The sequence below is a fragment of the Triticum dicoccoides genome, chromosome 6B (genome assembly GCF_002162155.2).
Source record: "Triticum dicoccoides isolate Atlit2015 ecotype Zavitan chromosome 6B, WEW_v2.0, whole genome shotgun sequence".
NCBI classification, from domain to species: domain Eukaryota; kingdom Viridiplantae; phylum Streptophyta; class Magnoliopsida; order Poales; family Poaceae; genus Triticum; species Triticum dicoccoides.
In genome coordinates, this window is record NC_041391.1 from 126,998,431 (window position 1) to 127,026,257 (window position 27,827).

The window sequence follows — 27,827 nt, forward strand, 5'->3', positions numbered from 1 at the left end:
CCTCGCCCACGTGGCGATCGGCGGTTGGACGAGGGACGCGGCGGCGGACGCGTCCGGCTGGGGGCGGACGTGTCCGTCGGTGCGGGGAGGTTTTTTTTTTAAAAACTAGGGTTTGAGACGAGGGGATCCGGGATTTGGAGGAGGGGGTCTATAAATAGACATAAGTGGAGCTAGGAGAGTCCAAATGAGGTGCGGTTTTCGCCCACACGATCGTGATCGAACGCTCTAGGGCATGGAGCAGAGTTTGGTGGGTTTTGGGCCAAATTTGGGGGGTGTTGGGCTGCAACACACACGAGGCCTTTTTGGTCCCTCGGTTAACCGTTGGAGTATCAAACGAAGTCCAAATGATACGAAACTTGACAGGCGGTCTACCGGTAGTAAACCAAGGCCGCTTGGCAAGTCTCGGTCCAATCCGGAAATGTTTAATTCCCAAACACGAAAGAAAGCTAGAGATGACCACCGGAGGAGAACGAAGCGCCGGAATGCAAAATGGACAACGGGGAAAATGCTCGAACGCACGAGATGAACATGTATGCAAATGCGATGCACGAGATGACATGGTATGAGATGCATGAAAACGAAGACAACACACGGAGACAAAAACCCGAACCCGAGAAATAAATATAACTTAGCGCCGGAGACGGCAAGAGTTGGATACAAATATGGAAATTATATCTGGGGCGTTACAATAGTATCTGATGTCTCTATTGTCTATGGAGGGGTAGCTGCAGTGCCACTCACAGATGGAAAAACTGAAAGTTTGCTTGTTGGAAACAAGATGGACTATGGCTTGTTGGATGAGGCCTTCAATTTGTTAAAAGAGGACACCCCACTAGCAGAGAATGCACCAGGTGGAATGGTTGAATTTCGCAGTTCACTTACTTTGAGTTTCTTTTTCAAAATTTTCCTTTATGTAACACATGAGATGAACACTAAGGGGTTGTCAAAGGAGGGGCTGTATGTAGCTAGTATGTCAGCTATACAGTCGTACACTAGGCCTTTTACAATTGGAACTCAAGGTTATGAATTAGTGCAGCAAGGAACTGTTGTGGGTCAACCAATGGTTCCTTTGTCAGCTACGCTTCAGGTATTATTAATGTTTTAGCATTTTACAGAATCTATGTTTTAAGTTGTGTCATCCTTGCTTCAAATCAGAATACATGGAAATTTTCCTGGCCAAACCACTTCCATGAGGAGTACCTGTACTTTTAGGCATCTTGTAGTTCCTGGTGTCGGAGGTACAATATTTCTCCCATTTTCATCACATCTACAACTTGCTGCTTGGAAAACATCATCTGTCTCCTTTTTTTGCTTACATTTGTTGTGTTTGGGATTCTTTTGGACAAAACACACTTTGGGGACCTGGTCTCTGTCTAATCCCCTGGGCACCTTTCAGTTCCACATGTAAACTTCGTTTTCATTAGCCACTGCTGGGAGCTTGTGAAAAAATAAAGTTCACTCTGGACCTTGGCTTGACTTAATGTCAGATCTCTCCTGATATATTTTTTTCTGCTTTATTAGATCTCCAATTCAGCGATGCCATGAATCTCTTGCTTTTTGACGGCATTGATATCAAGGAAGCATCAAGCTTGTTTTGCTATCTGGAATGTGAATCAGATCTTTGACCACACCATGCTAGCCAAATAATCCTGTCTTTAATCTATTTTTCTGCCAAACTCAATGTTTTATACCTGAGGCCAGGGTTTTGCTAATTAGAAATCTGGAATCAGGTCCAAACCAATTACAAACCTATGTATATGGAAGTTGAATTCAAAGTGGGCTAGGTGGGTGAATCGGACAATCCGAAATTGGTTTACATAAACTGGAACCCAGTTGGTTCTGCTTTCTCAGCTAGTTTTCGTGTTACTATAATGTTCTTTTTATAAAATCTTTCTTTCTGGACCACACATTCAAATGCATGCCATTTTTATTTAGAAGCGCGCCAAAATGATGCAAAATACAACCAACCTCCAGATGGAGGAAACAAAAAGGAAAAAGAGAAAAGAAACAACAAATGTTTTTAACAATTAACGACTTAATTAACTAACTATGAAAGCAGGGGGTTGTTTTGTTATATTTTATTTCATGACTTGCTAGATCATCCAATATGCTAGGTGACTGCTGAGGCAGAATATGTTGATGACACACCAACACCCCCGAATACCTTGCATGCTGCTCTGGTACTGAGTAAGGAGGCTCACGCTCGCATTTTGTCTATTGATGATTCAGTTGCCAAATGTTCCCCTGGGTTCGCTGGTCTCTTCCTCTCAAAAGATGTGCCCGGTGCTAACAGTATTGGGCCAATTAGATTCCTCCACAAAAAGAATATTGGGCCAATTATCCATGATGGGGAGGTTTTTGCATCTGATGTCGTTACTTGTGTTGGCCAGGTATATCTGTTGGATCTGATATTTTAGTCGTACAGGTTTTGATATGACTTGGGAGGTGGAATGTCCCGCATCTTTGTTATTTTGATAAAATTACACTTTTCTCTTCTCATTGGCAGATCATCGGAATCGTTGTGGCAGACACCCATGATAATGCAAAAGCTGCTGCAAATAAAGTAAATATCAAGTATTCTAAGCTGCCAGCAATCCTCTCAATAGAGGAAGCTATCAAAGCTAGTAGTTTTCATCCACATACCACAAGATGCCTTTCGAAAGGGGATGTTGAACTATGTTTTGCATCCAATACATGCGATAAAGTTATAGAAGGAGAAGTTCTAGTCGGAGGTCAAGAGCACTTCTACATGGAACCTCAATGCACTCTTGTCTGGCCAGTTGATTCTGGAAATGAAATTCATATGATCTCATCTACTCAAGTATGCCCTGTTCTTTAATATTGAATTTATAATGTGAATTTCATATGTCGATAATATGTTTGATGCTCCCATAGCAATAGCTTCTTTATGAACGAAACACCAATTTAGAAACGAACCACAAATCTAACGAGAAATGTACATTTTGTGCCTTCTTTGTGTTCTTTTATTGAGAAATGACACACACTTTGGTCCTTGCTCGGAAAAAAGTAATAGCTTCTTTTGAAATAAGTAATCTAGAAAAAGGAGTATCAAACTCAGGCTCACCTATAGATACTGCTTTTAGATGTGTATAGTCTCTTTTCGGTACATCCCCATTGTATAAGGGGTTTCCTGCACTTTAACACACATGTATATGTAATGACCTTTGGTCCTCGATGAATACTAGTTGATAATTATCCAACATGGTATCAGATGCTAGGCTAGCCCCTTCCTCTGGCACGATGCAACTCCGTGCGCCCCGTTCCTAGCCTGCTCGTCTCTGGCCGTCCGATCGTTGTCTCTCCGGCCCGACTCTGCTGCCCCTTCAGCAGGACGCCGTCTCGTCCGGCTCCTGTAGCCTCTTCCTCGTTGGGCCTGTCCCGTCCGGTCGCCGTGTCGCCCGGCCGCCCCTCCCACTCGGCCGCTGCCTCATCCAGCTCATCCCGTCAGGTCACCATGTCGCCCGGCCGCCCCTCCCGCTCGGTCGCTGCTCCGTCTTCGCTCGGCCGTCGCCGCCCCAGCTGCCCGGCCGCCGCCACTCCATCTCCGCTTAGCCGCCATCGCCCCAGCTGCCTGTCCGGCCGCCATCACCCCGCTGCCTGTCCGGCCGCGGTCGACTGGCCCTGGTCCCTAATCGGTTCCCTGCCTCAATCGAGCGGAGGCTCAATCCAGATCAAGCCGCCTGCGTTTCCTTGCCTCGGCCGCTCTTTGCTCGATCTAGATTGAGTCTCTGTGTCCGTTGACTTAAAAAAAAGAGACAGGAAAGAGAAAGAAACAGAAGATCTCGTTATGTCTTCTTCGGGCTATGTCGCTGTTCCTAGGTGTTCGGTGATCTTCGATGGCACCAACTACGCTGAGTTTGTGGGGTTCATGCGCATCCATATGCGTGGTCTTCTTCTGTGGGGTGTTCTCTCTGGCGAGGTCTCCTGTCCGCCATGCCCTATTGCGCCAGTGACCCCAATCCCATCGGTGCCGCCAGTACTTGCTGCTGATGCATCTCAGGCTGATCGGGATTAAGCCAAGGCTCTCGATGATGCTGCGGCTGATGCTTATGATCAGCAGGTATCAGCTTATTCAGATGCTCTTTCGGTGTTCCGTGATGATCTGTCTGCTTACACTCAGTGGTGCAATGATGATGCTCGTGCTGCTGCTGTTCTCACTGCGAGTGTCCTCCCTCAGTTTGCTTTGGAGTTCATGGGACTTGGCACAGTTGCAGCGATGTGGTCTTATCTCTGTCAGTGCTATCAGCCCTCTGGTGATGCTCTCTACCTATCTGTGGTGCATCAGGAGCACGCACTCCAGCAAGGTGATTCCTCTGTTGATGAGTTCTATTCACAGTGCTCTGCCATCTGGCGTTAGCTTGACCCTCTTAGGACATTTGTTTGTGGGACTTGCCATTGCTGTCAGACTACATGGTCTGACTTGGGAGTTTCAGCGTGTCCATGAGTTCTTATCTCGCCTCCGCTCTGAGTTTGAGCCTCGACGTGCTCACTTGCTTGCCCGTGGTCGTGTTCCTATCTCGGAGGTACTTGCTGAGCTTCGTGCAGAGGAGATCCGCCTTCGTTCTGCTCGATTGCTTGTGGTTCCTTCTGTGTTGGCTGCTCGAGCTCATGTGTCCTCTCCTCGTCTCACTGCTCCACCGCTCCTGCCCACACCTTCAGGGAGGGTGGGTCGCCCTCCTTATGTTGAGAAGGGTCGGTCGCGTCGTGACACCTTCTGTGACTACTGCTCCAGGCCAGGCCACCCAGAGTCTGGTTGTCGCCAAAAGCAGCGAAACCAAAGGGGCTCCTCTTCGAGTTGGACTCCTGTGTCATCATCGACTCCGTCACGCACTGACCAGGACATTGTGCAGCTCAAGCGCCTTCTGGCTTCCTCTGTTTCTTCATCGAGGGGTTCTCCTGCTGGATGTGACTACTTCCACCACTTCATCACTGCCGGCATCTACACCATCAGGTACATCTTCATGGGTTCTGGACTCTGGAGCTTCCTTTCTATGTCCTCTGATTCTTCAGCATTGTTTTCTCTTTGCCCTCTTGATTCTCCTATTAATGTTCTTACTGCCGATGGCACATCTCTTCCTGTTGCTAGTTGTGGTATTCTTTCCACTCCATCCTTTTCTGTTCCTAGTGTTTCTCATGTTCCTTGCCTTACCATGAATCTCTTTTCCGCTGCCCAACTTACTGATTCTGGTTGTCGTGTCATTCTTGATACCGACTCTTGTTCTATTCAGGATCATCGCACCAAGGTTTTGGTTGGTGTTGGCCCCCGGCGCTGTGAGTCAGAGGGCCTTTGGGAAGTTGACTGGCTTTGTGTTCCTTCCGCTGCCATCACTTTAGTCAGCTCTCATGCTCTTGATGCCTCTTCATCTGCGTCCTTACAGCAGTGGCATCATCGCCTTTGTCACATCTGTGGCTCTCGCTTGTCTTCATTAGTGCACCAGTGTCTCTTAGGGTCTGTATCTAGAGATGTTTCTTTACATTGTAATGGTTGTAGACTTGGCAAACAGACCCAATTACCTTATCCTACCAGTCAGTTGGTATCTCAGCGTCCTTTTGACTTAGTTCATTCTGATGTCTGGGGTCCTGCTCCCTTTGATTCGAAAGGTGGTCATCGCTATTATGTTTTGTTTATTGATGATTTCTCTCGCTACACTTGTTGGCTCTATTTCATGAAATCTCGTAGCGAGGTTCTCTCTCTATACAAATGGTTCGCACCCATTTTTCCACGTCTATTCGTACTTTTTGTGCTGACTCCGCTGGAGAGTATATCTCCCAGATGTTGTGTGGTTTTCTCGCCGAATAGGGTGCCCTTGCCCAGTTCTCCTGTCCTGGTGCTCATGCCCAGAATGGCGTTACAGAACGTAAGCATTGTCATCTACTTGAGACGACTCGTGCGCTGATGATTGCCGCCTCCCTTCCACCCCACTTTTGGGTTGAGGCTGTTTTTGCATCCACCTATCTCATCAAAATTCAGCCATCGACTGCTCTGCAGGGTGGTATTCCTATGGAGTGCCTCACTGGTCGCTCTCCTGACTACTCAACTCTTCGTATGTTTGGATGTGTGTGCTATGTCCTTCTTGGCCCGCTCGAGTGCACCAAACTGACTGCTCAGTCGGTTGAGTGTGTTTTCCTTGGCTGCAGTGATGAGCACAAGGGCTATCGTTGTTGGGATCCCGTCGGTCGTCGCTTGCGCATCTCGCGTGATGTGACTTTTGACGAGTCTCGCTCTTACTTCCCCTGTCTCTCTTCCTCGAGCTTCTCCGTGGACGAGATTTCTTTTCTTCTCCTTCCCGATTCACCCTGCTATGTGCCTCATGTTTCAGCTCTTCCTCCGGCACCTCTCATCCGTTCCCATTCACCACCAGCACCCTCTTCCCCATCCTCCTCATCTACCTCTCCACCATCATCTCCAGTCTGTCACCCTCTCTCACCGTTTCCTCTCCACTACACTCGTCGTCCTTGTTCTGAGGATGCTTCCCCTGAGGTGCCTTCCACCTCTAGTGCGTCTCCCTTCACGCCTCCCCTGGTTCATAACATCTGTGCTCGGCCTCGCCCCCCGCCTGATCGCCATTCTCCTGATCGGTATGGTCTCTATGTTATTACTGCGCCCACTTCCTATCGGACTGCCATGACTCAGCCTGAATGGAAGCTTGCGATGGCCGAAGAGCTTGTTGCCCTTGAGCGCTCTGGCACATGGGATCTGGTTTCCCTTCCTTCCGGTGTTCGTCTCATCCCCTGCAAGTGGATCTACAAGATTAAGACTCGCTCTGATGGTTGTCTAGAATGCTACAAAGCTCGGCTTGTGGCTCGTGGTTTTCAGTAGGAGCAGGGACGCGATTATGATGAGACATTCGCTCCTGTGGCCCACATGACCACTGTCTGCACTCTTCTTGCTGTGGCTTCTGTTCGTCATTGGTCTATCTCTCCACTTATGTCCAGAACGCCTTTCTCAATGGCGAGTTGCATGAGGAGGTTTATATGCAGCCACCACCGGGGTCCTATGCTTCTGATGGTATGGTCTGTAGACTTCGTCGCTCTCTCTATGGTCTTAAACAGGCCCCTCGCGCCTGGTTCGAGCGTTTCGCCTCTGTGGTGACTGCCGCTGGTTTCTTGCCCAGTGATCATGATCCCGCATTGTTTGTTCACACGTCTCCTCGTGGCCGGACTCTTCTCCTTCTCTATGTTGATGACCTCGAAAAAAATAGCGCGCTACAGAAAATAGCATGGCCCCGGAAAATATGCTATTAGCATGCTATAGCGCGCTATTAGCGAGGCATTGTATATTGATTTATTTAGCGAGACAATTCTCTATATGCTATAGCATGCTATTAGCGGCGTTATAGCGCGCTATTTTTTCCAGTGGGTGGGACCCACTATAACTAGTGCTTCTACTTATTATAGGCTATAGCCTAGCATCTGGTGCGGTCCATTTTGTCAGTAGGCTTCACTTCTAAGGATTTTTATATTACATAGTATCTAGTCACCTAATGACTCGGTGCCAGTAATTTTTATTTAGGTCACTAAAGTAGTGACCTAAAAGGTCTTATATTAGTTTACAGAGGCTGTACAAAATAAGCCTCATGTGTATCACATGTACCAAAGGTTCATCACAGGATTCTTTCGTCGATGAGAAGTGCGTCAAAGTTGAGTGCCTGTCTTGGTTCAGTTTGTTCAGACCTTGGCAGTTTTCAGCTAAATATTTTTCCAGTACAAATTGTAGTATTGTCTTTCCTGACCTTATTTTTGTGAGTTCACTTGTCTATTGTTACCAGTGTCTTGTGTCATGTTTGTTTGACATTGCATATGCACTCAGCCTTATATATTCTCTTATTTGACTAAATGTTCTTTATCTTAAGGCTCCCCATACACATCAGATGTATGTTGCTAATGTTCTTGGTCTTCCACTATCAAAAGTTGTTTGCAAGACTAAGCGTATTGGTGGCGGATTTGGTGGAAAAGAAACTAGATCAGTAATATTTGCTGCAGCAGCGTCTGTAGCTGCCTATTGTCTAAGAAGGCCAGTAAAGATTGTTTTGGATAGGGATGTTGACATGATGACAACTGGGCAAAGACACGGTTTTTTGGGGAAATATAAGGTATGGAGTTTAAATAGTACATTGCTTTCAGCCATATAGTTAGTACTGTGATGTTGCATGAATCCAAACTAGTAGTGTATGAGTCACATGGAACCTGTTGTCCGTGTTCATCTGAGTGTGTTGTAAGCTTGCATGTCGCGAATCTAGTATGAGACTATGAGTACATGTAGATTCAAATAGAGTATGACTAGGTAGAGGTATTGGGTGTTGGTTGCTCGTATATAAGCAGCGGTAGTCATCAAGTTGTAAACATCAGAAAAATACAAAAGCAGTAGAAGAAATACAAGGCATGATATGTGCCTCTGGCCAATGTCAAGTTGTTGCATTCGTGTCTTTGTGTTTTGGACTTCTGTTCCTGGTGTTTGCGTGAGTGCCGGTCGAGCTGTCAGATCGTGTGTTCGATCCTTGGGAAAACTAATATGTGAGTCTGATGGCTCTAGTCTGCTGAGTTCCTAGCAAATAATTTTAGCAACTGGGTTGATTGGTTCTAGAGGACCCAATATCTCCATATGCACCATGTTGTAAGATTTAAAAGATAGACGTGAATTTTTCAGTGATAATCAGTGAATACACTGGACCCCTGTCATGTAATGTTGAAGTCAATTATGGACGACAACAGGTGGAAAATTGGCTCAAATACGAGTAGTACTGAATTTCCCTTTACTTTTCTGTATTTTACCGAACTATAATTGATCTTTTAGGTTGGATTTACCAATGACGGGAAGATACTGGCCTTAGACCTTGAAATTTAGAACAATGGCGGCAACTCACTAGATCTCTCCCTTGCAGTCTTGGAGCATGCTATGTTTGAGTCAGAAAATGTCTATGATATACCAAATATCAGAGTCAGTGGGAAAGTATGCTTTACAAATTTCCCAAGCAATACTGCCTTTAGAGGTTTTGGTGGTCCACAAGGTATGTTGATTGCAGAGAATTGGATTCATCACATGGCTATGGAAATCAAGCGGACTCCAGAGGAGATAAAAGTAAGAATGGCCATGTTTACATGTGGTGCTATCCTTGTCACCCAATTTTTCTTGGTAATTGATGTACTGTTTGCAGGAACTTAATTTTCACAGTGATGGAGTTGTGCTTTATTATGGCCAGTTGGTGCAGAACTGTAAAATACATTCCGTTTGGGATGAACTAAAGGCATCTTCTAATTTTGTGGAGGCTCGCAAAGCTGTAAATGTCTAACAGTAATAATCGCTGGAGGAAGCGAGGAATTGCTATGATTCCCACAAAATTTGGCATATCATTCACTACAAAATTTATGAATCAGGTGAATAGCTCCCCCTCACAAACTCCACAAGAAACCTCTGCTACAGTTGTGTAATCTCTATATAAATCATATTTTATTGGGTTAGTATCTTTTGTATGAACAACTTTACTTCTTTGTACTTAGTATATGATGAACTGAGTCGCAACAAAACTATGGCAAACTTATGAATTTGGCATTGCTACTTGCTAGGTCCTTGTTGGGACCTGCGCCCAATAGCTAAATGGAGAATGGGATAAACAGACATCCCCTGTGTGGGGGTGGTGTCATTGTCATCGGATTTGTACCCCAGAACACACAAACATATTATCTTGCCAGCAATGTACCTTGTCGCTGGTGCTTGTATCAGATGAAGAATTTGCAGGATTATATTCCTTGATCGGTGTGGATCATGCATTTGGATGAAATTCCTCTAAAACTTGTTGTATTTTGTGCCATTTCTGGCAAGTGTATACTCCAGTACCATGATGATATTCTGAATCATTGTTTAAATTATAGATGTTCCATCGTAAATATTAAACAAGTTAAAACCTTAGCTATGGCTTACATCATGTTTGGTTACGTCATTATTCAATCTGACACAAGTTTGTATTGGTAAACAATTGCAGGCTGGTGCTCTTGTGCAAGTTTACACTGATGGTACTGTCCTGGTAACGCATGGTGGAGTTGAGATGGGGCAGCGTTTACACACAAAGATAGCCCAAGTTGCTGCCTCGTCACTCGATATACCTCTAGGCTGTGTATTTATCTCAGAGACAAGTACAGACAAGGTGAGGTTTGGAACCCATTGCTGGTAGGGAATATCCCTCTATACAGAACATATATCTACTTTGTCTTTGTTTGTATATCGTACTTTTTCTGTTACTATCGATGGAGTGATCACATATTTCATATATATGCTTAGGTTCCAAATGCTTCACCAACATCAGCTTCCACCAGTTCAAATTTGTATGGTGCTGCAGTTTTGGATGCCTGTCAGCAAATAAAGGCTCGGATGGAACCCATTGCTAGTAGGGGCAACTACAAGTCTTTTGCGGAGGTAATATCTGTTAGATGTATATAGCACCTGGCTGGTTCAGCCACTGCCTTTGCCCCTGGCTGGTTTTGGCCAGCGGGTAACCAGCACCCAGCAAGGCGCCTACCACTAGTAGAAAAAGGACCTAATGTGAGACACATTAGTCCCGGTTCGATTTTGGCCTGGTACTAATGATACCATTAGTGCCGGTTCGAATGGCTATGCATTAATGCCGGTTCGTTTTGAACCTTTAGTACCGGTTCGTGCCACGAACCGGTACTAAATGGGGTGGTGGCAGGCTGGCGTCAGGCCAGGGCCGCGCGATCACCTTTAGTACCGGTTCGTGGCACAAACTGATACTAAAGGGCTAACCTTTAGTACCGGTTCGTGCCACGAACCGGTACTAAAGGGGTTTGACCTATAGTCCCGGTTGGAGACACAAATCGGGACTATAGGGATATTTTCAAACTCTAACCCCCCCGGTGTATCGCCATTTCAGTTTTAAACAATACAAAAGAAAATGATAAAAAATTCAAAACATAAAATTCTTCGAGATGTAGTTATATTACTACATCTACTAGTTAGTAAAATTTAAAAACTTAAATTTAGACATGTTTTGCAAAAAGTGTAGGGAAAATGTAAAACGACTATAACTTTTGCATACGATGTCGGAAAAAAACGTATAATTTATCAAAAAATTTAGCACGAAAATCCGCATCCGATTTTGACCGCCTACGACCTGTTTGCAATTTTTAAGAATCCTCAAATTCCAAAAGAAAAAAAAAGATATGCTCAAATTTCTGTTTTTTTTTATTTTGGTTAAATCTAGTCAAACTATGGTCAAACTCCTTATTCAAGAAGTATTAATGTTGCTACATAATTATTCAAGAATATTAGTGTTACTAAATAATTATTTCAATTTTTGAATTTTGGTCAAATCTGGTCAAACTATGGTCAAACTGTGGTCAAACTATGGTCAAACTGTGGTCAAACTTATTCAAGAAATATTAGTGTTACTAACTGTTTTTTAGAATAATAGTTCCAAACTCAAACGGTGAAACCTATGACCTAATGCTCAAGCTAAACTGTTGAGGTTAATAGGATTGGCAGCTTACATTTGTCAGGAAAACAACAAGAGCAGACTTGGAAACGAGGGAGAATAGAACCCGGAAGTTAAGCGTGCTCAGGCTGGGGTAGTGAGAGGATGGGTGACCGTCCGGGAAGTTAGATGATTTGGAATGATGAGGGATGATTAGAGATTAGAGGTTAAATTGAGCAGTGGTGAGGGGTGATTAGAGATTAGAGGTTAAAATAATTTAGAAAATTAAAAATCAGAAGAAGAAAAATCAAATATTTTATAAAAAATTTAAAATAAAAATAAAAAATACCTTTAGTACTGGTTGGTAACACCAGCCGGTGCTAAAGGTCCCCCATACCTCGGCGCGAGCTCACGCCACATGGTGGGCCTTTAGTGGTGGTTCGTGCCGAACCGGTACTAAAGGGGGGGGGGGCTTTAGTCTCCACCCTTTAGTGTCGGTTGCAGAACCGGCACTAAAGGCCCTTACGAACCGGTTTTAAAGCTCCGGTTTCTACTAGTGTACGCCTCTCTACTTGCGCCAGGCAGCGCCGCTCAACCTGCTTGAGCGAGCTCCTACCGACCTCGAGCGCCCCTCTGCCGATCCAGATCGAGTGCGTGCTGGTTGACTTCCAAAAAAACCAACAACAACAGAGAGTAGACCTTGTTAAGTCTTCTTCGGGCTATGTCGCTGTTCCCAGGTGTTCGGTGATTTTTGATGGCACCAACTATGTTGAGTTTGTGGGGTTCATGCACATCCATATGCGTGGTCTTCTTCTGTGGGGTGTTCTCTCTGGCGAGGTCCCCTGTCCGCCATGCCCTGTTGCGCCAGTGGCCCCAATCCCACCGGTGCCGCCAGTACTTACTGCCGATGCTTCTCAGGCTAACCGGGATGCAGCCAAGGCTCTCGATGATGCTGCGGTTGATGCTTATGATTAGCAGGTATCAGCTTATTCAGATGCTCTTTTTGTGTACCGCGACGATCTGTCTGCTTACACTCAGTGGTGCAATGATGATGCTCGTGCTGCTGCTGTTCTCACTGCAAGTGTCCTTCCTCAGTTTGCTTCGGAGTTCATGGGACTTGGCACAGTTGCAGCAATGTGGTCTTATCTCTGTCAGCGCTATCAGCCCTCTGGTGATGCTCTCTACCTATCTGTGGTGCGTCAGGAGCACGCGCTCCAGCAAGGTAATTCCTATGTTGATGTGTTCTATTCACAGTGCTCTGCCATCTGGCGTCAACTTGAATCTCTTCGGACAGTTGTTTGTGGAACTTGTCGTTGCTGTCAGACTACTCGGTCTGATTTGGAGTTTCAGCGGGTTCATGAGTTTTTATCACGTCTCCGCTCTGAGTTCGAGCCTCGACGTGCTCACCTGCTTGCTCGTGGGCGTGTTCCTATCTCGGAGGTGCTTGCTAAGCTTCATGATAAGGAGACCTGCCTTTGCTCTGCAGGGTTGCTCGCGGTTCCGTCTGTGTTGGCTTCTCGGGCTCCAGTGTCGTCTGCTCGTGTCACTGCTCCACCGCTCCTACCTACACCTTCAAGGGGGGTGGGTCGCCCTCCTTATGCTGAGAAGGGCCGGTCGCGCCGTGACACCTTCTGTGGCTACTGCTCTTGGCCAGGTCACCCAAAGTCTGATTGCCGTGAGAAGAAGCGAGACCAGAGGCGCTCCTCTCCCAGTGGGACTCTTGGATCTTCCTCGACTCCGTCACTCACTGACCAGGACATTGTACAACTCAAACGCCTTCTGGCTTCCTCTGGTTCTTCACCGACAGGTTCTGCTACTGTTGTGACTGCTTCCACCACTTCATCACCACCGACATCTACATCGTCAGGTACATCTTCGTGGGTTCTGAACTATGGAGCTTCCTTTCATATGTCATCTGATTCTTCAGCGTTGTCTTCTCTTCGCCCTCTTTATTATCCTATCAATGTTCTTATTGCCGACGGCACATCTCTTTCTGTTGCTAGTCGTGGTATTCTTTCCACTCCATCTTTTTCTGTTCCGAGTGTTTCACATGTTCCTCGCCTTACCATGAATCTTTTTTCTGCTGCCCAACTTACTGATTCTGGTTGTCAGGTCATTCTTGATACCGATTCTTGCTCCATTCAGGATCGCCACACCAAGGTTTTGGTTGGTGCTGGCCCCCGGCGCCGTGAGTCCGAGGGTCTTTGGGAAGTTGACTAGCTTTGTGTTCCTTCTGCTGCCACCACCTCAGTCAGCTCCCATGTGTTGGGCAACGTTGCAGAAAATTAAAAAAAATTCTACGGTTTCACCAAGATCCATCTATGAGTTCATCTAAGCAACGAGTCATGGGAGAGAGATTGCATCTACATACCACTTGTAGATCGCGTGCGGAAGCGTTCGAGGGAACGGTGATGATGGAGTCGTACTCGACGTGATTCAGATCACCGATGACCAAGTGCTGAACGGACAGCACCTCCGCGTTCAACACACGTACGGTACGGACGACGTCTCCTCCTTCTTGATCCAGCAAGGGGGAAGGAGAGGTTGAGGAAGAAAGCTCCAGCAGCAGCACGACGGCGTGATGATGGTGGAGAGGCAGTACTCCGACAGGGCTTCGCCAAGCGCACAACGGAGGAGGAGAGGTGTTGGGGAGGGGAGGGGCTGCGCCTTGGATCAGGTGTTCAGCCCTCCCCTCACCCCTCTATTTATAGGGGAAGGAGGAAGGGGGCCGGCCCCCTCTAGATGAGATCTAGAGGGGAGCGGCGGCCAGGGAGGGGGCTTGCCCCCCAAGCAAAGGGGGGCGCCCCCTTTAGGGTTCCCCCCCCCCAACCCTAGGCGCATGGGCCCAAGGGGGGGCGCGCCCAGCCCTCCAGGGGCTGGTTCCCTTCCCCACGCGGCCCATGTGGCCCACCAAGAAAGGTGGCCCCCTCCGGTGGACCCCCGGGAACCCCTCCGGTGGCCCCGGTACAATACCGATATGCCCCCAAAACTTTCCGGTGTCCGCATGACAACTTCCCATATATAAATCTTTACCTCCGAACCCTTCCGGAACTCCTCGTGACGTCCGGGATCTCATCCGGGACTCCGAAAAACATTCGGTAATCACATACAAGTCTTCCTAATAACCCTAGCGTCACCGAACCTTAAGTGTGTAAACCCTACGGGTTCGGGAGACATGCAGACATGACCGAGACGGCTCTCCGGTCAATAACCAACAGCGGGATCTGGATACCCATGTTGGCTCCCACATGCTCCTCGATGATATCATCTAATGAACCATGATGTCGAGGATTCAATCAACCCCGTATGCAATTCCCTTTGTCAATCGGTACGTTACATGCCCGAGACTCGGTCGTCGGTATCCCAATACCTCGTTCAGTCTCATTACCGGCAAGTCACTTTACTCGTACCGTAATGCATGATCCCGTGACCAAACACTTAGTCACTTTGAGCTCATTATGATGATGCATTACCGAGTGGGCCCAGAGATACCTCTCCGTCATACGGAGTGACAAATCCCAGTCTCGATCCGTGTCAACCCAACAAACACTTTCGGAGATACCTGCAGTGCACCTTTATAGTCACCCAGTTACGTTGTGACGTTTGGTACACCCAAAGCACTCCTACGGTATCCGGGAGTTACACGATCTCATGGTCTAAGGAAGAGATACTTGACATTGGAAAAGCTCTAGCAAAACGACCTACACGATCTTATGCTATGCTTAGGATTGGGTCTTGTCCATCACGTCATTCTCCTAATGACGTGATCCCGTTGTCAATGACATCTAATGTCCATAGTCAGGAAACCATGACTATCTGTTCACCAACGAGCTAGTCAACTAGGGGCTTACTAGGGACGTATTGTGGTCTATGTATTCCGGATAATAAAATTATAGCATGAATAAAAGACAATTATCATGAACAAGGAAATATAATAATGATACTTTTATTATTACCTCTAGGGCATATTTCCAACAGTCTCTCACTTGCACTAGAGTCAATAATCTAGTTACATTGTGATGAATCGAACACCCATAGAGTTCTGGTGCTGATCACTTTTTGCTCGCGGAAGAGGTTTAGTCAACGGATCTGCGACATTCAGATCCGTATGCACTTTGCAAATTTCTATGTCTCCATCTTGAACATTTTCACGGATGGAGTTGAAGTGACGCTTGATGTGCCTGGTCTTCTTGTGAAACCTGGGCTCCTTGGCAAGGGCAATAGCTCCAGTGTTGTCACAGAAAAGTTTGATCGGCCCCGACGCATTGGGTATGACTCCTATGTCGGTGATGAACTCCTTCACCCAGATTGCTTCATGCGCTGCCTCCGAGGCTGCCATGTACTCCGCTTCACATGTAGATCCCGCCACGACGCTCTGCTTGCAGCTGCACCAGCTTACTGTTGGAAATATGCCCTAGAGGCAATAATAAAAGTATTATTATATTTCATTGTTCATGATAATTGTCTTGTATTCATGCTATAACTGTATTATCCGGAAATCGTAATACACGTGTGAATACTTAGACCACACTATGTCCCTGGTAAGCCTCTAGTTGACCAGCTCGTTGTGATCAACAGATAGTCATGGTTTCCTGACTATGGACATTGGATGTCGTTGATAACGGGATCACATCATTAGGAGAATGATGTGATGGACAAGACCCAATCCTAAGCATAGCATAAAAGATTGTGTAGTTCGTTTTGCTAGAGCTTTGCAAGTGTCAAGTATCTCTTCCTTCGACCATGAGATCGTGTAACTCCCGGATACCGTAAGAATGCCTTGGGTGTACCAAACGTCACAACGTAACTGGGTGACTATAAAGGTACATTACAGGTATCTCCGAAAGTAGCTGTTGGGTTGACACGGATCGAGACTGGGATTTGTCACTCCGTATGACGGAGAGGTATCTCTGGGCCCACTCGGTAATGCATCATCATAATGAGCTCAATGTGACCAAGGTGTTGGACACGGGATCATGCATTACGGTACGAGTAAAGTGACTTGCCGGTAACGAGACTGAACAAGGTATTGGGATACCGACGATCGAGTCTCGGGCAAGTAACGTACCGATTGGCAAAGGGAATTGCATACAGGGTTTGATCGAATCCTCGACATAGTGGTTCATCCGATGACAACATCGAGGAGCATGTGGGAGCCATCATGGGTATCCAGATCCCGCTGATGGTTATTGACTGAGAGCGTCTCGGTCATGTCTTCATGTCTCCCGAGCCCGTAGGGTCTACACACTTAAGGTTCGGTGACGCTAGGGTTATGAAGATATGTATATGCAGAAACCCGAATGTTGTTCGGAGTCCCGGATGAGATCCCGGACATCACGAGGAGTTCCGGAATGGTCCGGAGGCAAAGAATTATATATAGGAAGTGCTATTTCGGGCACCGGGACAAGTTTCGGGGTTATCGGTATTGTACCGGGACCACCGGAAGGGTCCCGGGGGTCCACCGGGTGGGGCCACCTGTCCCGGGGGGGCACATGGGCTGTAGGGGGTGCGCCTTGGCCATCATGGGCCAAGGGCACCAGCCCCTATAGGCCCATGCGCCTAGGGTTTCCCCCTAGGAGGAGTCCTAGTGGTGGAAGGCACCCCTAGGTGCCTTGGGGGGGAGGGAAACCTCCCCTAGGCCGCCGCCCCCCCTAGTAGATCTCATCTACTAGGGCCGGCGCCCCCCCTTGGCACCCCTATATATAGTGGGGGGGAGAGGAGGAGAACACACCAGCCCCTGGCGCCTCCACCTCCCCCCGTTACGTCTCTCCCTCGTAGTCTCGGCGAAGCCCTGCTACTGTGACGCCCTGCATCCACCACCACGCCGTCGTGCTGCTGGATCTTCATCAACCTCTCCTTCCCCCTTGCTGGATCAAGAAGGAGGAGACGTCTCCCGTCCCGTACGTGTGTTGAACGCGGAGGTGCCGTCCGTTCGGCGCTGGTCATCGGTGATTTGGATCACGTCGAGTACGACTACATCATCACCTTGCAAGCTTCCGCACGCGATCTACAAGTGGTATGTAGATGCAAACTCTCTCCCTAGACTCGTTGCTTAGATGAACTCATAGATGGATCTTGGTGAAACCGTAGGAAAAATTTTAATTTTCTGCAACGTTCCCCAACAGTGGCATCATGAGCTAGGTCTATGCGTAGTTCTCTTTGCACGAGTAGAACACAACTTTGTTGTGGGCGTGGATTTTGTCATCTTACTTGCCTCTACTAGTCTTTTCTTGCTCAACGGTATTGTGGGATGAAGCGGCCCGGACCAACCTTACACGTACTCTTACGTGAGACCGGTTCCACCGACTGACATGCACAAGTTGCATAAGGTGGCTGGCGGGTGTCTGTCTCTCCCACCTTAGTTGGAGCGGAATCGATGAACAGGGCCCTTATGAAGGGTAAATAGAAGTTGACAAAATCACGTTGTGGTGATTCATAGGTAAGAAAACGTTCTTGCTAGAACCCAATTGCAGCCACGTAAAAGATGCAACAACAATTAGAGGACGTCTAACTTGTTTTTGCAGTGATTGATCATGTGATGTGATATGGCCAGAAGTTGTGATGAATGATGAATTGTGATGTATGAGATCATGTTCTTTGTAATAGGATTCACGACTTGCATGTCGATGAGTATGACAACCGGCAGGAGCCATAGGAGTTGTCATTATTTTTTGTATGACCTGCGTGTCATTGAATAACGTCATGTAAACTACTTTACTTTATTGCTAAATGTTAGTCATAGAAGTAGAAGTAGTTGTTGGCGTGACAACTTCATGAAGACACGATGATGGAGATCATGGTGTCAAGCCGGTGACGAGATGATCATGGAGCCCCGAAGATGAAGATCAATGGAGCTATATGATATTGGCCATATCATGTCACAACTATATAATTGCATGTGATGTTTATTATGTATTATGCATCTTGTTTACTTAGGACAACGGTAGTAAATAAGATGATCCCTTATAAAATTTCAAGAAGTGTTCTCCCCTAACTGTGCACCGTTGCTACAGTTCGTCATTTCTAAGCACCACGTGATGATCGGGTGTGATGGATTCTTACGTTCACATACAACGGGTGTAAGACAGTTTTACACAGCGAAAACACTTAGGGTTAACTTGACGAGCCTAGCATGTGCAGACATGGCCTCGGAACACGGAGACCGAAAGGTCGAACACGAGTCGTATGGAAGATACGATCAACATGAAAATGTTCACCGACGATGACTAGTCCGTCTCACGTGATGATCGGACACGGGCTAGTCGAATCGGATCGTGTAACACTTAGATGACTAAAGGGATGTCTAATCTAAGTGGGAGTTCATAATTTGATTAGAACTTTATTATCATGAACTTAGTCTAAAACCTTTGCAAATATGTCTTGTAGATCAATGGCCAACGCTAATGTCAACATGAACTTCAACGCGTTCCTAGAGAAAACCAAGCTGAAAGATGATGGCAGCAACTATACGGACTGGGTCCGGAACCTGAGGATCATCCTCATAGCTGCCAGGAAACAATATGTCCTAGAAGGACCGCTAGGTGACGCTCCCGTCCCAGAGAACCAAGACATTATGAATGCTTGGCAAACTCGCGCTGATGATTACTCCCTCGTTCAGTGCGGCATGCTTTACAGCTTAGAACCGGGGCTCCAAAAGCGTTTTGAGCATCACGGAGCATATGAGATGTTCGAAGAGCTGAAACTAGTTTTCCAAGCTCATGCCCGGGTCGAGAGATATGATGTCTCCGACAAGTTCTACAGTTGTAAGATGGAGGAAAACAGTTCTGTCAGTGAGCACATCCTGAAGATGTCTGGGTTGCACAACCGTATGACCCAGCTGAACATTAACCTCCCAGATGAGGCGGTCATTGACAGAATCCTCCAGTCGCTCCCACCAAGCTACAAGAGCTTTGTGATGAACTACAACATGCAAGGAATGGAAAAGACCATTCCTGAATTGTTCTCGATGCTGAATTTAGCAGAGGCTGAAATCAAGAAAGAACATCAAGTGTTGATGGTCAATAAGACCACTAAGTTCAAGAAGGGCAAGGGTAAGAAGAACTTCAAGAAGGACGGCAAAGATGTTGCCACGCCTGGTAAGCCAGTTACCGGGAAGAAGTCGAAGAATGGACCCAAGCCTGAGACTGAGTGCTTTTATTGCAAGGGGAAGGGTCACTGGAAGCGGAACTGCCCCAAATACTTAGCGGATAAGAAGGCCGGCAACACCAAAGGTATATTTGATATACATGTGATTGATGTGTACCTTACCAGTAATCGTAGTAACTCCTGGGTATTTGATACCGGTGCCGTTGCTCATATTTGTAACTCACAGCAGGAGCTGCGGAATAAACGGAGACTAGCAAAGGACGAGGTGACGATGCGCATCGGGAATGGTTCCAGAGTCGATGTGATCGCCGTCGGCACGCTGCCTCTACATTTACCTACGGGATTAGTTTTGAACCTCAATAATTGTTATTTAGTGCCAAGTTTGAGCATGAACATTGTATCTGGATCTCGTTTAATACGAGATGGCTACTCATTTAAGTCTGAGAATAATGGTTGTTCGATTTATATGAGAGATATGTTTTATGGTCATGCTCCGATGGTCAATGGTTTATTCTTAATGAATCTCGAGCGTAATATTACACATGTTCATAGTGTAGATGCCAAAAGATTTAAAGTTGATAACGATAGTCCCACATACTTGTGGCACTGCCGCCTTGGTCACATTGGTGTCAAGCGCATGAAGAAGCTCCATGCCGATGGACTTTTAGAGTCTCTTGATTATGAATCGTTTGACACGTGCGAACCATGCCTCTTAGGCAAAATGACCAAGACTCCGTTCTCCGGAACAATGGAGCGAGCAACCAACTTGTTGGAGATCATACATACCGATGTGTGCGGTCCAATGAGCGTTGAGGCTCGCGGAGGATATCGTTATGTTCTCACTCTCACAGATGACTTGAGTAGATATGGGTATGTCTACTTAATGAAACACAAGTCTGAGACCTTTGAAAAGTTCAAGGAATTTCAGAATGAGGTGGAGAATCAACGTGACCGAAAGATAAAATTCTTACGATCAGATCGTGGAGGAGAATACTTAAGTCACGAATTTGGTACACACTTAAAGAAATGTGGAATCGTTTCACAGCTCACGCCGCCTGGAACACCTCAGCGAAACGGTGTGTCCGAACATCGTAATCGCACTCTATTGGATATGGTGCGGTCTATGATGTCTCTTACCGATTTACCGCTATCATTTTGGGGATACGCTCTAGAGACAGCTACATTCACTTTAAATAGGGCACCGTCTAAATCCGTTGAGACGACACCGTATGAATTATGGTTTGGGAAGAAACCTAAGCTGTCGTTTCTAAAAGTTTGGGGATGCGAAGCTTATGTCAAGAAACTTCAACCTGAAAAGCTCGAACCCAAGTCGGAAAAATGCGTATTCATAGGATACCCTAAGGAAACTATAGGGTATACCTTCTACTTAAGATCCGAAGGCAAGATCTTTGTTGCCAAGAACGGATGCTTTCTGGAAAAAGAGTTTCTCTCGAAAGAAGTAAGTGGGAGGAAAGTAGAACTCGATGAAGTACTACCTCTTGAGCAGGATAGTGACGCAGCACAGGAAACCATTCCTGTGATGCCCACACCAACTGAAGAGGAAAACCATGATAATGATCAAGGTACTTCGGATCAAGTTACTGCTGAACTTCGTAGGTCCACAAGGACACGTTCCGCGCCAAAGTGGTACGGCAACCCTGTCCTGGAAATCATGTTGTTAGACAACAATGAACCTTCGAACTATGAAGAAGCAATGACGGGCCCGGATTCCAACAAATGGCTTGAAGCCATGAAATCCGAGATAGAATCCATGTATGAAAACAAAGTATGGACTTTGACAGACTTGCCCGATGATCGGCGAGCGATAGAAAACAAATGGATCTTTAAGAAGAAGACGGACGCGGATGGTAATGTTACCATCTATAAAGCTCGACTTGTCGCTAAGGGTTATCGACAGGTTCAAGGGATTGACTACGACGAGACATTCTCTCCCGTAGCGAAGCTAAAGTCTGTCCGAATCATGTTAGCAATTGCCGCATACTATGATTATGAGATATGGCAGATGGACGTCAAAACAGCATTCCTTAACGGGCATCTTAAGGAAGAACTGTATATGATGCAGCCGGAAGGTTTTGTCGATCCTCAGAACGCTAACAAAGTATGCAAGCTCCAGCGATCCATTTATGGACTGGTGCAAGCATCTCGGAGTTGGAACATTCGCTTTGATGAGATGATCAAAGCGTTTGGATTTATACAGACTTATGGAGAAGCCTGCGTTTACAAGAAAGTGAGTGGGAGCTCTGTAGCATTTCTCATATTATATGTAGATGACATACTCCTGATGGGAAATAATATAGAATTTCTGGACAGCATTAAGGCCTACTTGAATAAGTGTTTTTCAATGAAGGACCTTGGAGAAGCTGCTTATATATTAGGCATCAAGATCTATAGAGATAGATCGAGACGCCTCATAGGTCTTTCACAAAGTACATACCTTGATAAGATTTTGAAGAGATTCAGAATGGATCAGTCCAAGAAGGGGTTCTTGCCTATGTTACAAGGTATGAGACTGAGCTCAGCTCAGTCACCGACCACGGCAAAAGATAAAGAAGAGATGAGTGTCATCCCCTATGCTTCAGCCATAGGATCTATTATGTATGCCATGCTGTGTACCAGACCCGATGTAAACCTTGCCGTAAGTTTGGTAGCAAGATACCAAAGTAATTCCGGCAAGGAACACTGGACAGCGGTCAAGAATATCCTGAAGTACCTGAAAAGGACAAAGGACATGTTTCTCGTTTATGGAGGAGACGAAGAGCTCGTCGTAAAGGGTTACGTCGACGCTAGCTTCGACTCAGATCCGGATGACTCTAAGTCACAAACCGGATACGTGTATATGTTGAATGGTGGAGCAGTAAGCTGGTGCAGCTGCAAGCAGAGCGTCGTGGCGGGATCTACATGTGAAGCGGAGTACATGGCAGCCTCGGAGGCAGCACATGAAGCGATTTGGGTGAAGGAGTTCATCGCCGACCTAGGAGTCATACCCAATGCGTCGGGGCCGATCAAACTCTTCTGTGACAACACTGGAGCTATTGCCTTCGCAAAGGAGCCCAGGTTTCACAAGAAGACCAGGCACATCAAGCGTCGTTTCAACTCCATCCGTGAAAATGTTCAAGATGGAGACATAGAGATTTGCAAAGTGCACACTGATCTGAATGTCGCAGATCCGCTGACTAAACCTCTCTCGCGTGCAAAACATGATCAACACCAGAACTCTATGGGTGTTCGATTCATCACAATGTAACTAGATTAGTGACTCTAGTGCAAGTGGGAGACTGTTGGAAATATGCCCTAGAGGCAATAATAAAAGTATTATTATATTTAATTGTTCATGATAATTGTCTTGTATTCATGCTATAACTGTATTATCCGGAAATCGTAATACACGTGTGAATACTTAGACCACACTATGTCCCTGGTAAGCCTCTAGTTGACCAGCTCGTTGTGATCAACAGATAGTCATGGTTTCCTGACTATGGACATTGGATGTCATTGATAACGGGATCACATCATTAGGAGAATGATGTGATGGACAAGACCCAATCCTAAGCATAGCATAAAAGATCGTGTAGTTCGTTTTGCTAGAGCTTTGCAAGTGTCAAGTATCTCTTCCTTCGACCATGAGATCGTGTAACTCCCGGATACCGTAAGAATGCCTTGGGTGTACCAAACGTCACAACGTAACTGGGTGACTATAAAGGTACATTACAGGTATCTCCGAAAGTAGCTGTTGGGTTGACACGGATCGAGACTGGGATTTGTCACTCCGTATGACGGAGAGGTATCTCTGGGCCCACTCGGTAATGCATCATCATAATGAGCTCAATGTGACCAAGGTGTTGGACACGGGATCATGCATTACGGTACGAGTAAAGTGACTTGCCGGTAACGAGACTGAACAAGGTATTGGGATACCGACGATCGAGTCTCGGGCAAGTAACGTACCGATTGGCAAAGGGAATTGCATACAGGGTTTGATCGAATCCTCGACATAGTGGTTCATCCGATGACAACATCGAGGAGCATGTGGGAGCCATCATGGGTATCCAGATCCCGCTGATGGTTATTGACTGAGAGCGTCTCGGTCATGTCTGCATGTCTCCCGAGCCCGTAGGGTCTACACACTTAAGGTTCGGTGACGCTAGGGTTATGAAGATATGTATATGCAGAAACCCGAATGTTGTTCGGAGTCCCGGATGAGATCCCGGACGTCACGAGGAGTTCCGGAATGGTCCGGAGGCAAAGAATTATATATAGGAAGTGCTATTTCGGGCACCGGGACAAGTTTCGGGGTTATCGGTATTGTACCGGGACCACCGGAAGGGTCCCGGGGGTCCACCGGGTGGGGCCACCTGTCCCGGGGGGCCACATGGGCTGTAGGGGGTGCGCCTTGGCCATCATGGGCCAAGGGCACCAGCCCCTATAGGCCCATGCGCCTAGGGTTTCCCCCTAGGAGGAGTCCTAGTGGTGGAAGGCACCCCTAGGTGCCTTGGGGGGGAGGGAAACCTCCCCTAGGCCGCCGCCCCCCCTAGTAGATCTCATCTACTAGGGCCGGCGCACCCCCCCCCTTGGCACCCCTATATATAGTGGGGGGGGAGAGGAGGAGAACACAGGAGCCCCTGGCGCCTCCACCTCCCCCCGTTACGTCTCTCCCTCGTAGTCTCGGCGAAGCCCTGCTACTGTGACGCCCTGCATCCACCACCACGCCGTCGTGCTGCTGGATCTTCATCAACCTCTCCTTCCCCCTTGCTGGATCAAGAAGGAGGAGACGTCTCCCGTCCCGTACGTGTGTTGAACGCGGAGGTGCCGTCCGTTCGGCGCTGGTCATCGGTGATTTGGATCACGTCGAGTACGACTACATCATCACCTTGCAAGCTTCCGCACGCGATCTACAAGTGGTATGTAGATGCAAACTCTCTCCCTAGACTCGTTGCTTAGATGAACTCATAGATGGATCTTGGTGAAACCGTAGGAAAAATTTTAATTTTCTGCAACGTTCCCCAACACTTACTACTCCACCATTCAACATATACATGTATCCGGTTTGTGACTTAGAGTCATCCAGATCTGTGTCGAAGCTAGCGTCGACGTAACCCTTTACGACGAGCTCTTCGTCACCTCCATAAACGAGAAACATGTCCTTTGTCCTTTTTAGGTACTTCAGGATATTCTTGACCGCTGTCCAGTGTTCCTTGCCAGGATTACTTTGGTACCTTCCTACCAAACTTACGGCAAGGTTTACATCAGGTCTGTTACACAGCATGGCATACATAATAGATCCTATGGCTGAGGCATAGGGGATGACACTCATCTCTTCTTTATCTTTTGTCGTGGTCGGGCATTGAGCCGAGCTCAATCTCACACCTTGCAGTACAGGAAAGAACCCTTTCTTGGACTGATCCATTTTGAACTTCTTCAAAATCTTATCAAGGTATGTGCTTTGTGAAAGACCTATGAGGCGTCTCGATCTATCCCTATAGATCTTGATGCCTAATATATATGCAGCTTCTCCAAGGTCCTTCATTGAAAAACACTTATTCAAGTAGGCCTTAATGCTGTCCAAGAATTCTATATCATTTCCCATCAAAAGTATGTCATCTACATATAATATGAGAAATGCTACAGAGCTCCCACTCACTTTCTTGTAAACGCAGGCTTCTCCATAAGTCTGTGTAAACCCAAACACTTTGATCATCTCATCAAAGCGAATGTTCCAACTCCGAGATGCTTGCACCAGCCCATAAATGGATCGCTGGAGCTTGCATACTTTGTTAGCATTCTTAGGATCGACAAAACCCTCCGGCTGCATCATATACAGTTCTTCCTTAAGATGCCCGTTAAGGAATGCCGTTTTGACGTCCATCTGCCATATCTCATAATCATAGTATGCGGCAATTGCTAACATGATTCAGACGGACTTAAGCTTCGCTACGGGAGAGAAAGTCTCATCGTAGTCAATCCCTTGAACTTGCCGATAACCCTTAGCAACAAGTCGAGCTTTATAGATGGTGACATTACCATCCGCGTCCGTCTTCTTCTTAAAGATCCATTTGTTTTCTATCGCTCGCCGATCATCGGGCAAGTCAGTCAAAGTCCATACTATGTTTTCATACATGGATTCTATCTCGGATTTCATGGCTTCTAGCCATTTGTTGGAATCTGGGCCCGCCATCGCTTCTTCATAGTTTGAAGGTTCACCGTTGTCTAACAACTTGATTTCCAGGACAGGGTTGCCATACCACTCTGGTGTGAACGTGTCCTTGTGGACCTACGAAGTTTAGTAGCAACTTGATCAGAAGTACCTTGATCATCATCATTAGTTTCCTCTCCATTCGGTGTAGGCACCATAGGAACGTTTTCCTGAGCTGTACTACTTTCCGGTTCAAGAGGTAGTACTTCATCGAGTTCTACTTTCCTCCCACTTACTCCTTTCGAGAGAAACTCTTTTTCCAGAAAGGATCCGTTCTTGGCAACAAAGATCTTGCCTTCGGATCTTAAGTAGAAGGTATACCCAATGGTTTCTTAGGGTATCCTATGAAGACGCATTTTTCCGATTTGGGTTCGAGCTTTTCAGGTTGAAGTTTCTTGACATAAGCATCGCATCCCCAAACTTTTAGAAACGACAGCTTAGGTTTCTTCCCAAACCATAATTCATACGATGTCGTCTCAACGGATTTAGACGGTACCCTATTTAAAGTGAATGTAGCTGTCTCTAGAGCGTATCCCCAAAATGATAGCAGTAAATCTGTAAGAGACATCATAGATCGCACCATATCCAATAGAGTGCGATTACAACGTTCGAACACACCGTTACGCTGAGGTGTTCCAGGCGGCGTGAGTTGTGAAACGATTCCACATTTTCTTAAGTGTGTACCAAATTTGTGACTTAAATATTCTCCTCCATGATCCGATCGTAAGAACTTTATCTTTCGGTCACGTTGATTCTCTACTTCATTCTGAAATTCCTTGAACTTTTCAAAGGTCTCAGATTTGTGTTTCATCAAGTAGACATACCCATATCTACTTAAGTCATCAGTGAGAGTGAGAACATAACGATATCCTCCGCGAGCCTCAACTCTCATTGGACCGCACACATCCGTATGTATGATTTCCAATAAGTTGGTTGCTCGCTCCACTGTTCCGGAGAACGGAGTCTTGGTCATTTTACCCATGAGGCATGGTTCGCACGTGTCAAATGATTCATAATCAAGAGACTCTAAAAGTCCATCAGCATGGAGCTTCTTCATGCGCTTGACACCTATGTGACCAAGGCGGCAGTGCCACAAGTATGTGGGACTATCGTTATCAACTTTACATCTTTTGGTATTCACACTATGAATATGTGTAACATTACGCTCGAGATTCATTAAGAATAAACCATTGACCATCGGGGCATGACCATAAAACATATCTCTCATATAAATAGAACAACCATTATTCTCGAATTTAAATGAGTAGCCATCTCATATCAAACGAGATCCAGATACAATGCTCATGCTCAAACTTGGCACTAAATAACAATTATTGAGGTTTAAAACTAATCCCATAGGTAAATGTAGAGGTAGCGTGCCGACGGCGATCATATCGACCTTGGAACCATTCCCGACGCGCATCGTCACCTCGTCCTTCGCCAGTCTCCGCTTATTCCGCAGCTCCTGCTGTGAGTTACAAATGTGAGCAACGGCACCGGTATCAAATACCCATGAGTTACTACGAGTATTGGTAAGGTACACATCAATTACATGTATATCAAATATACCTTTAGTGTTGCCGGCCTTCTTGTCCGCTAAGTATTTGGGGCAGTTCCGCTTCCAGCGACCCTTCCCCTTGCAATAAAAGCACTCAGTCTCAGGCTTGGGTCCATTCTTTGACTTCTTCCCGGCAACTGGCTTACCGGGCGCGACAACATCTTTGCCGTCCTTCTTGAAGTTCTTCTTACCCTTGCCCTTCTTAAACTTAGTGGTCTTATTGACCATCAACACTTGATGTTCTTTCTTGATTTCAACCTCTGCTGACTTCAGCATTGAGAATACTTCAGGAATGGTCTTCGCCATCCCCTGCATATTGTAGTTCAACAAAGCTCTTGTAGCTCGGTGGGAGCGACTGAAGGATTCTGTCAATGACCGCCTCTTCCGGGAGGTTGATCTCCAACTGAGACAGGCAGTTGTGCAACCCAGACATTTTGAGTATGTGCTCACTGACAGAACTGTTTTCCTCCATCTTACAACTATAGAACTTGTCGGAGACTTCATA

The 27,827-nt window shown here is 46.5% G+C and overlaps 1 pseudogene; it reads left to right on the forward strand.

Moving 5' to 3' along the window:
• LOC119320278 overlaps window positions 1-27,827 on the forward strand; it is a 54,536-nt pseudogene that overhangs the window by 18,163 nt on the left and 8,546 nt on the right.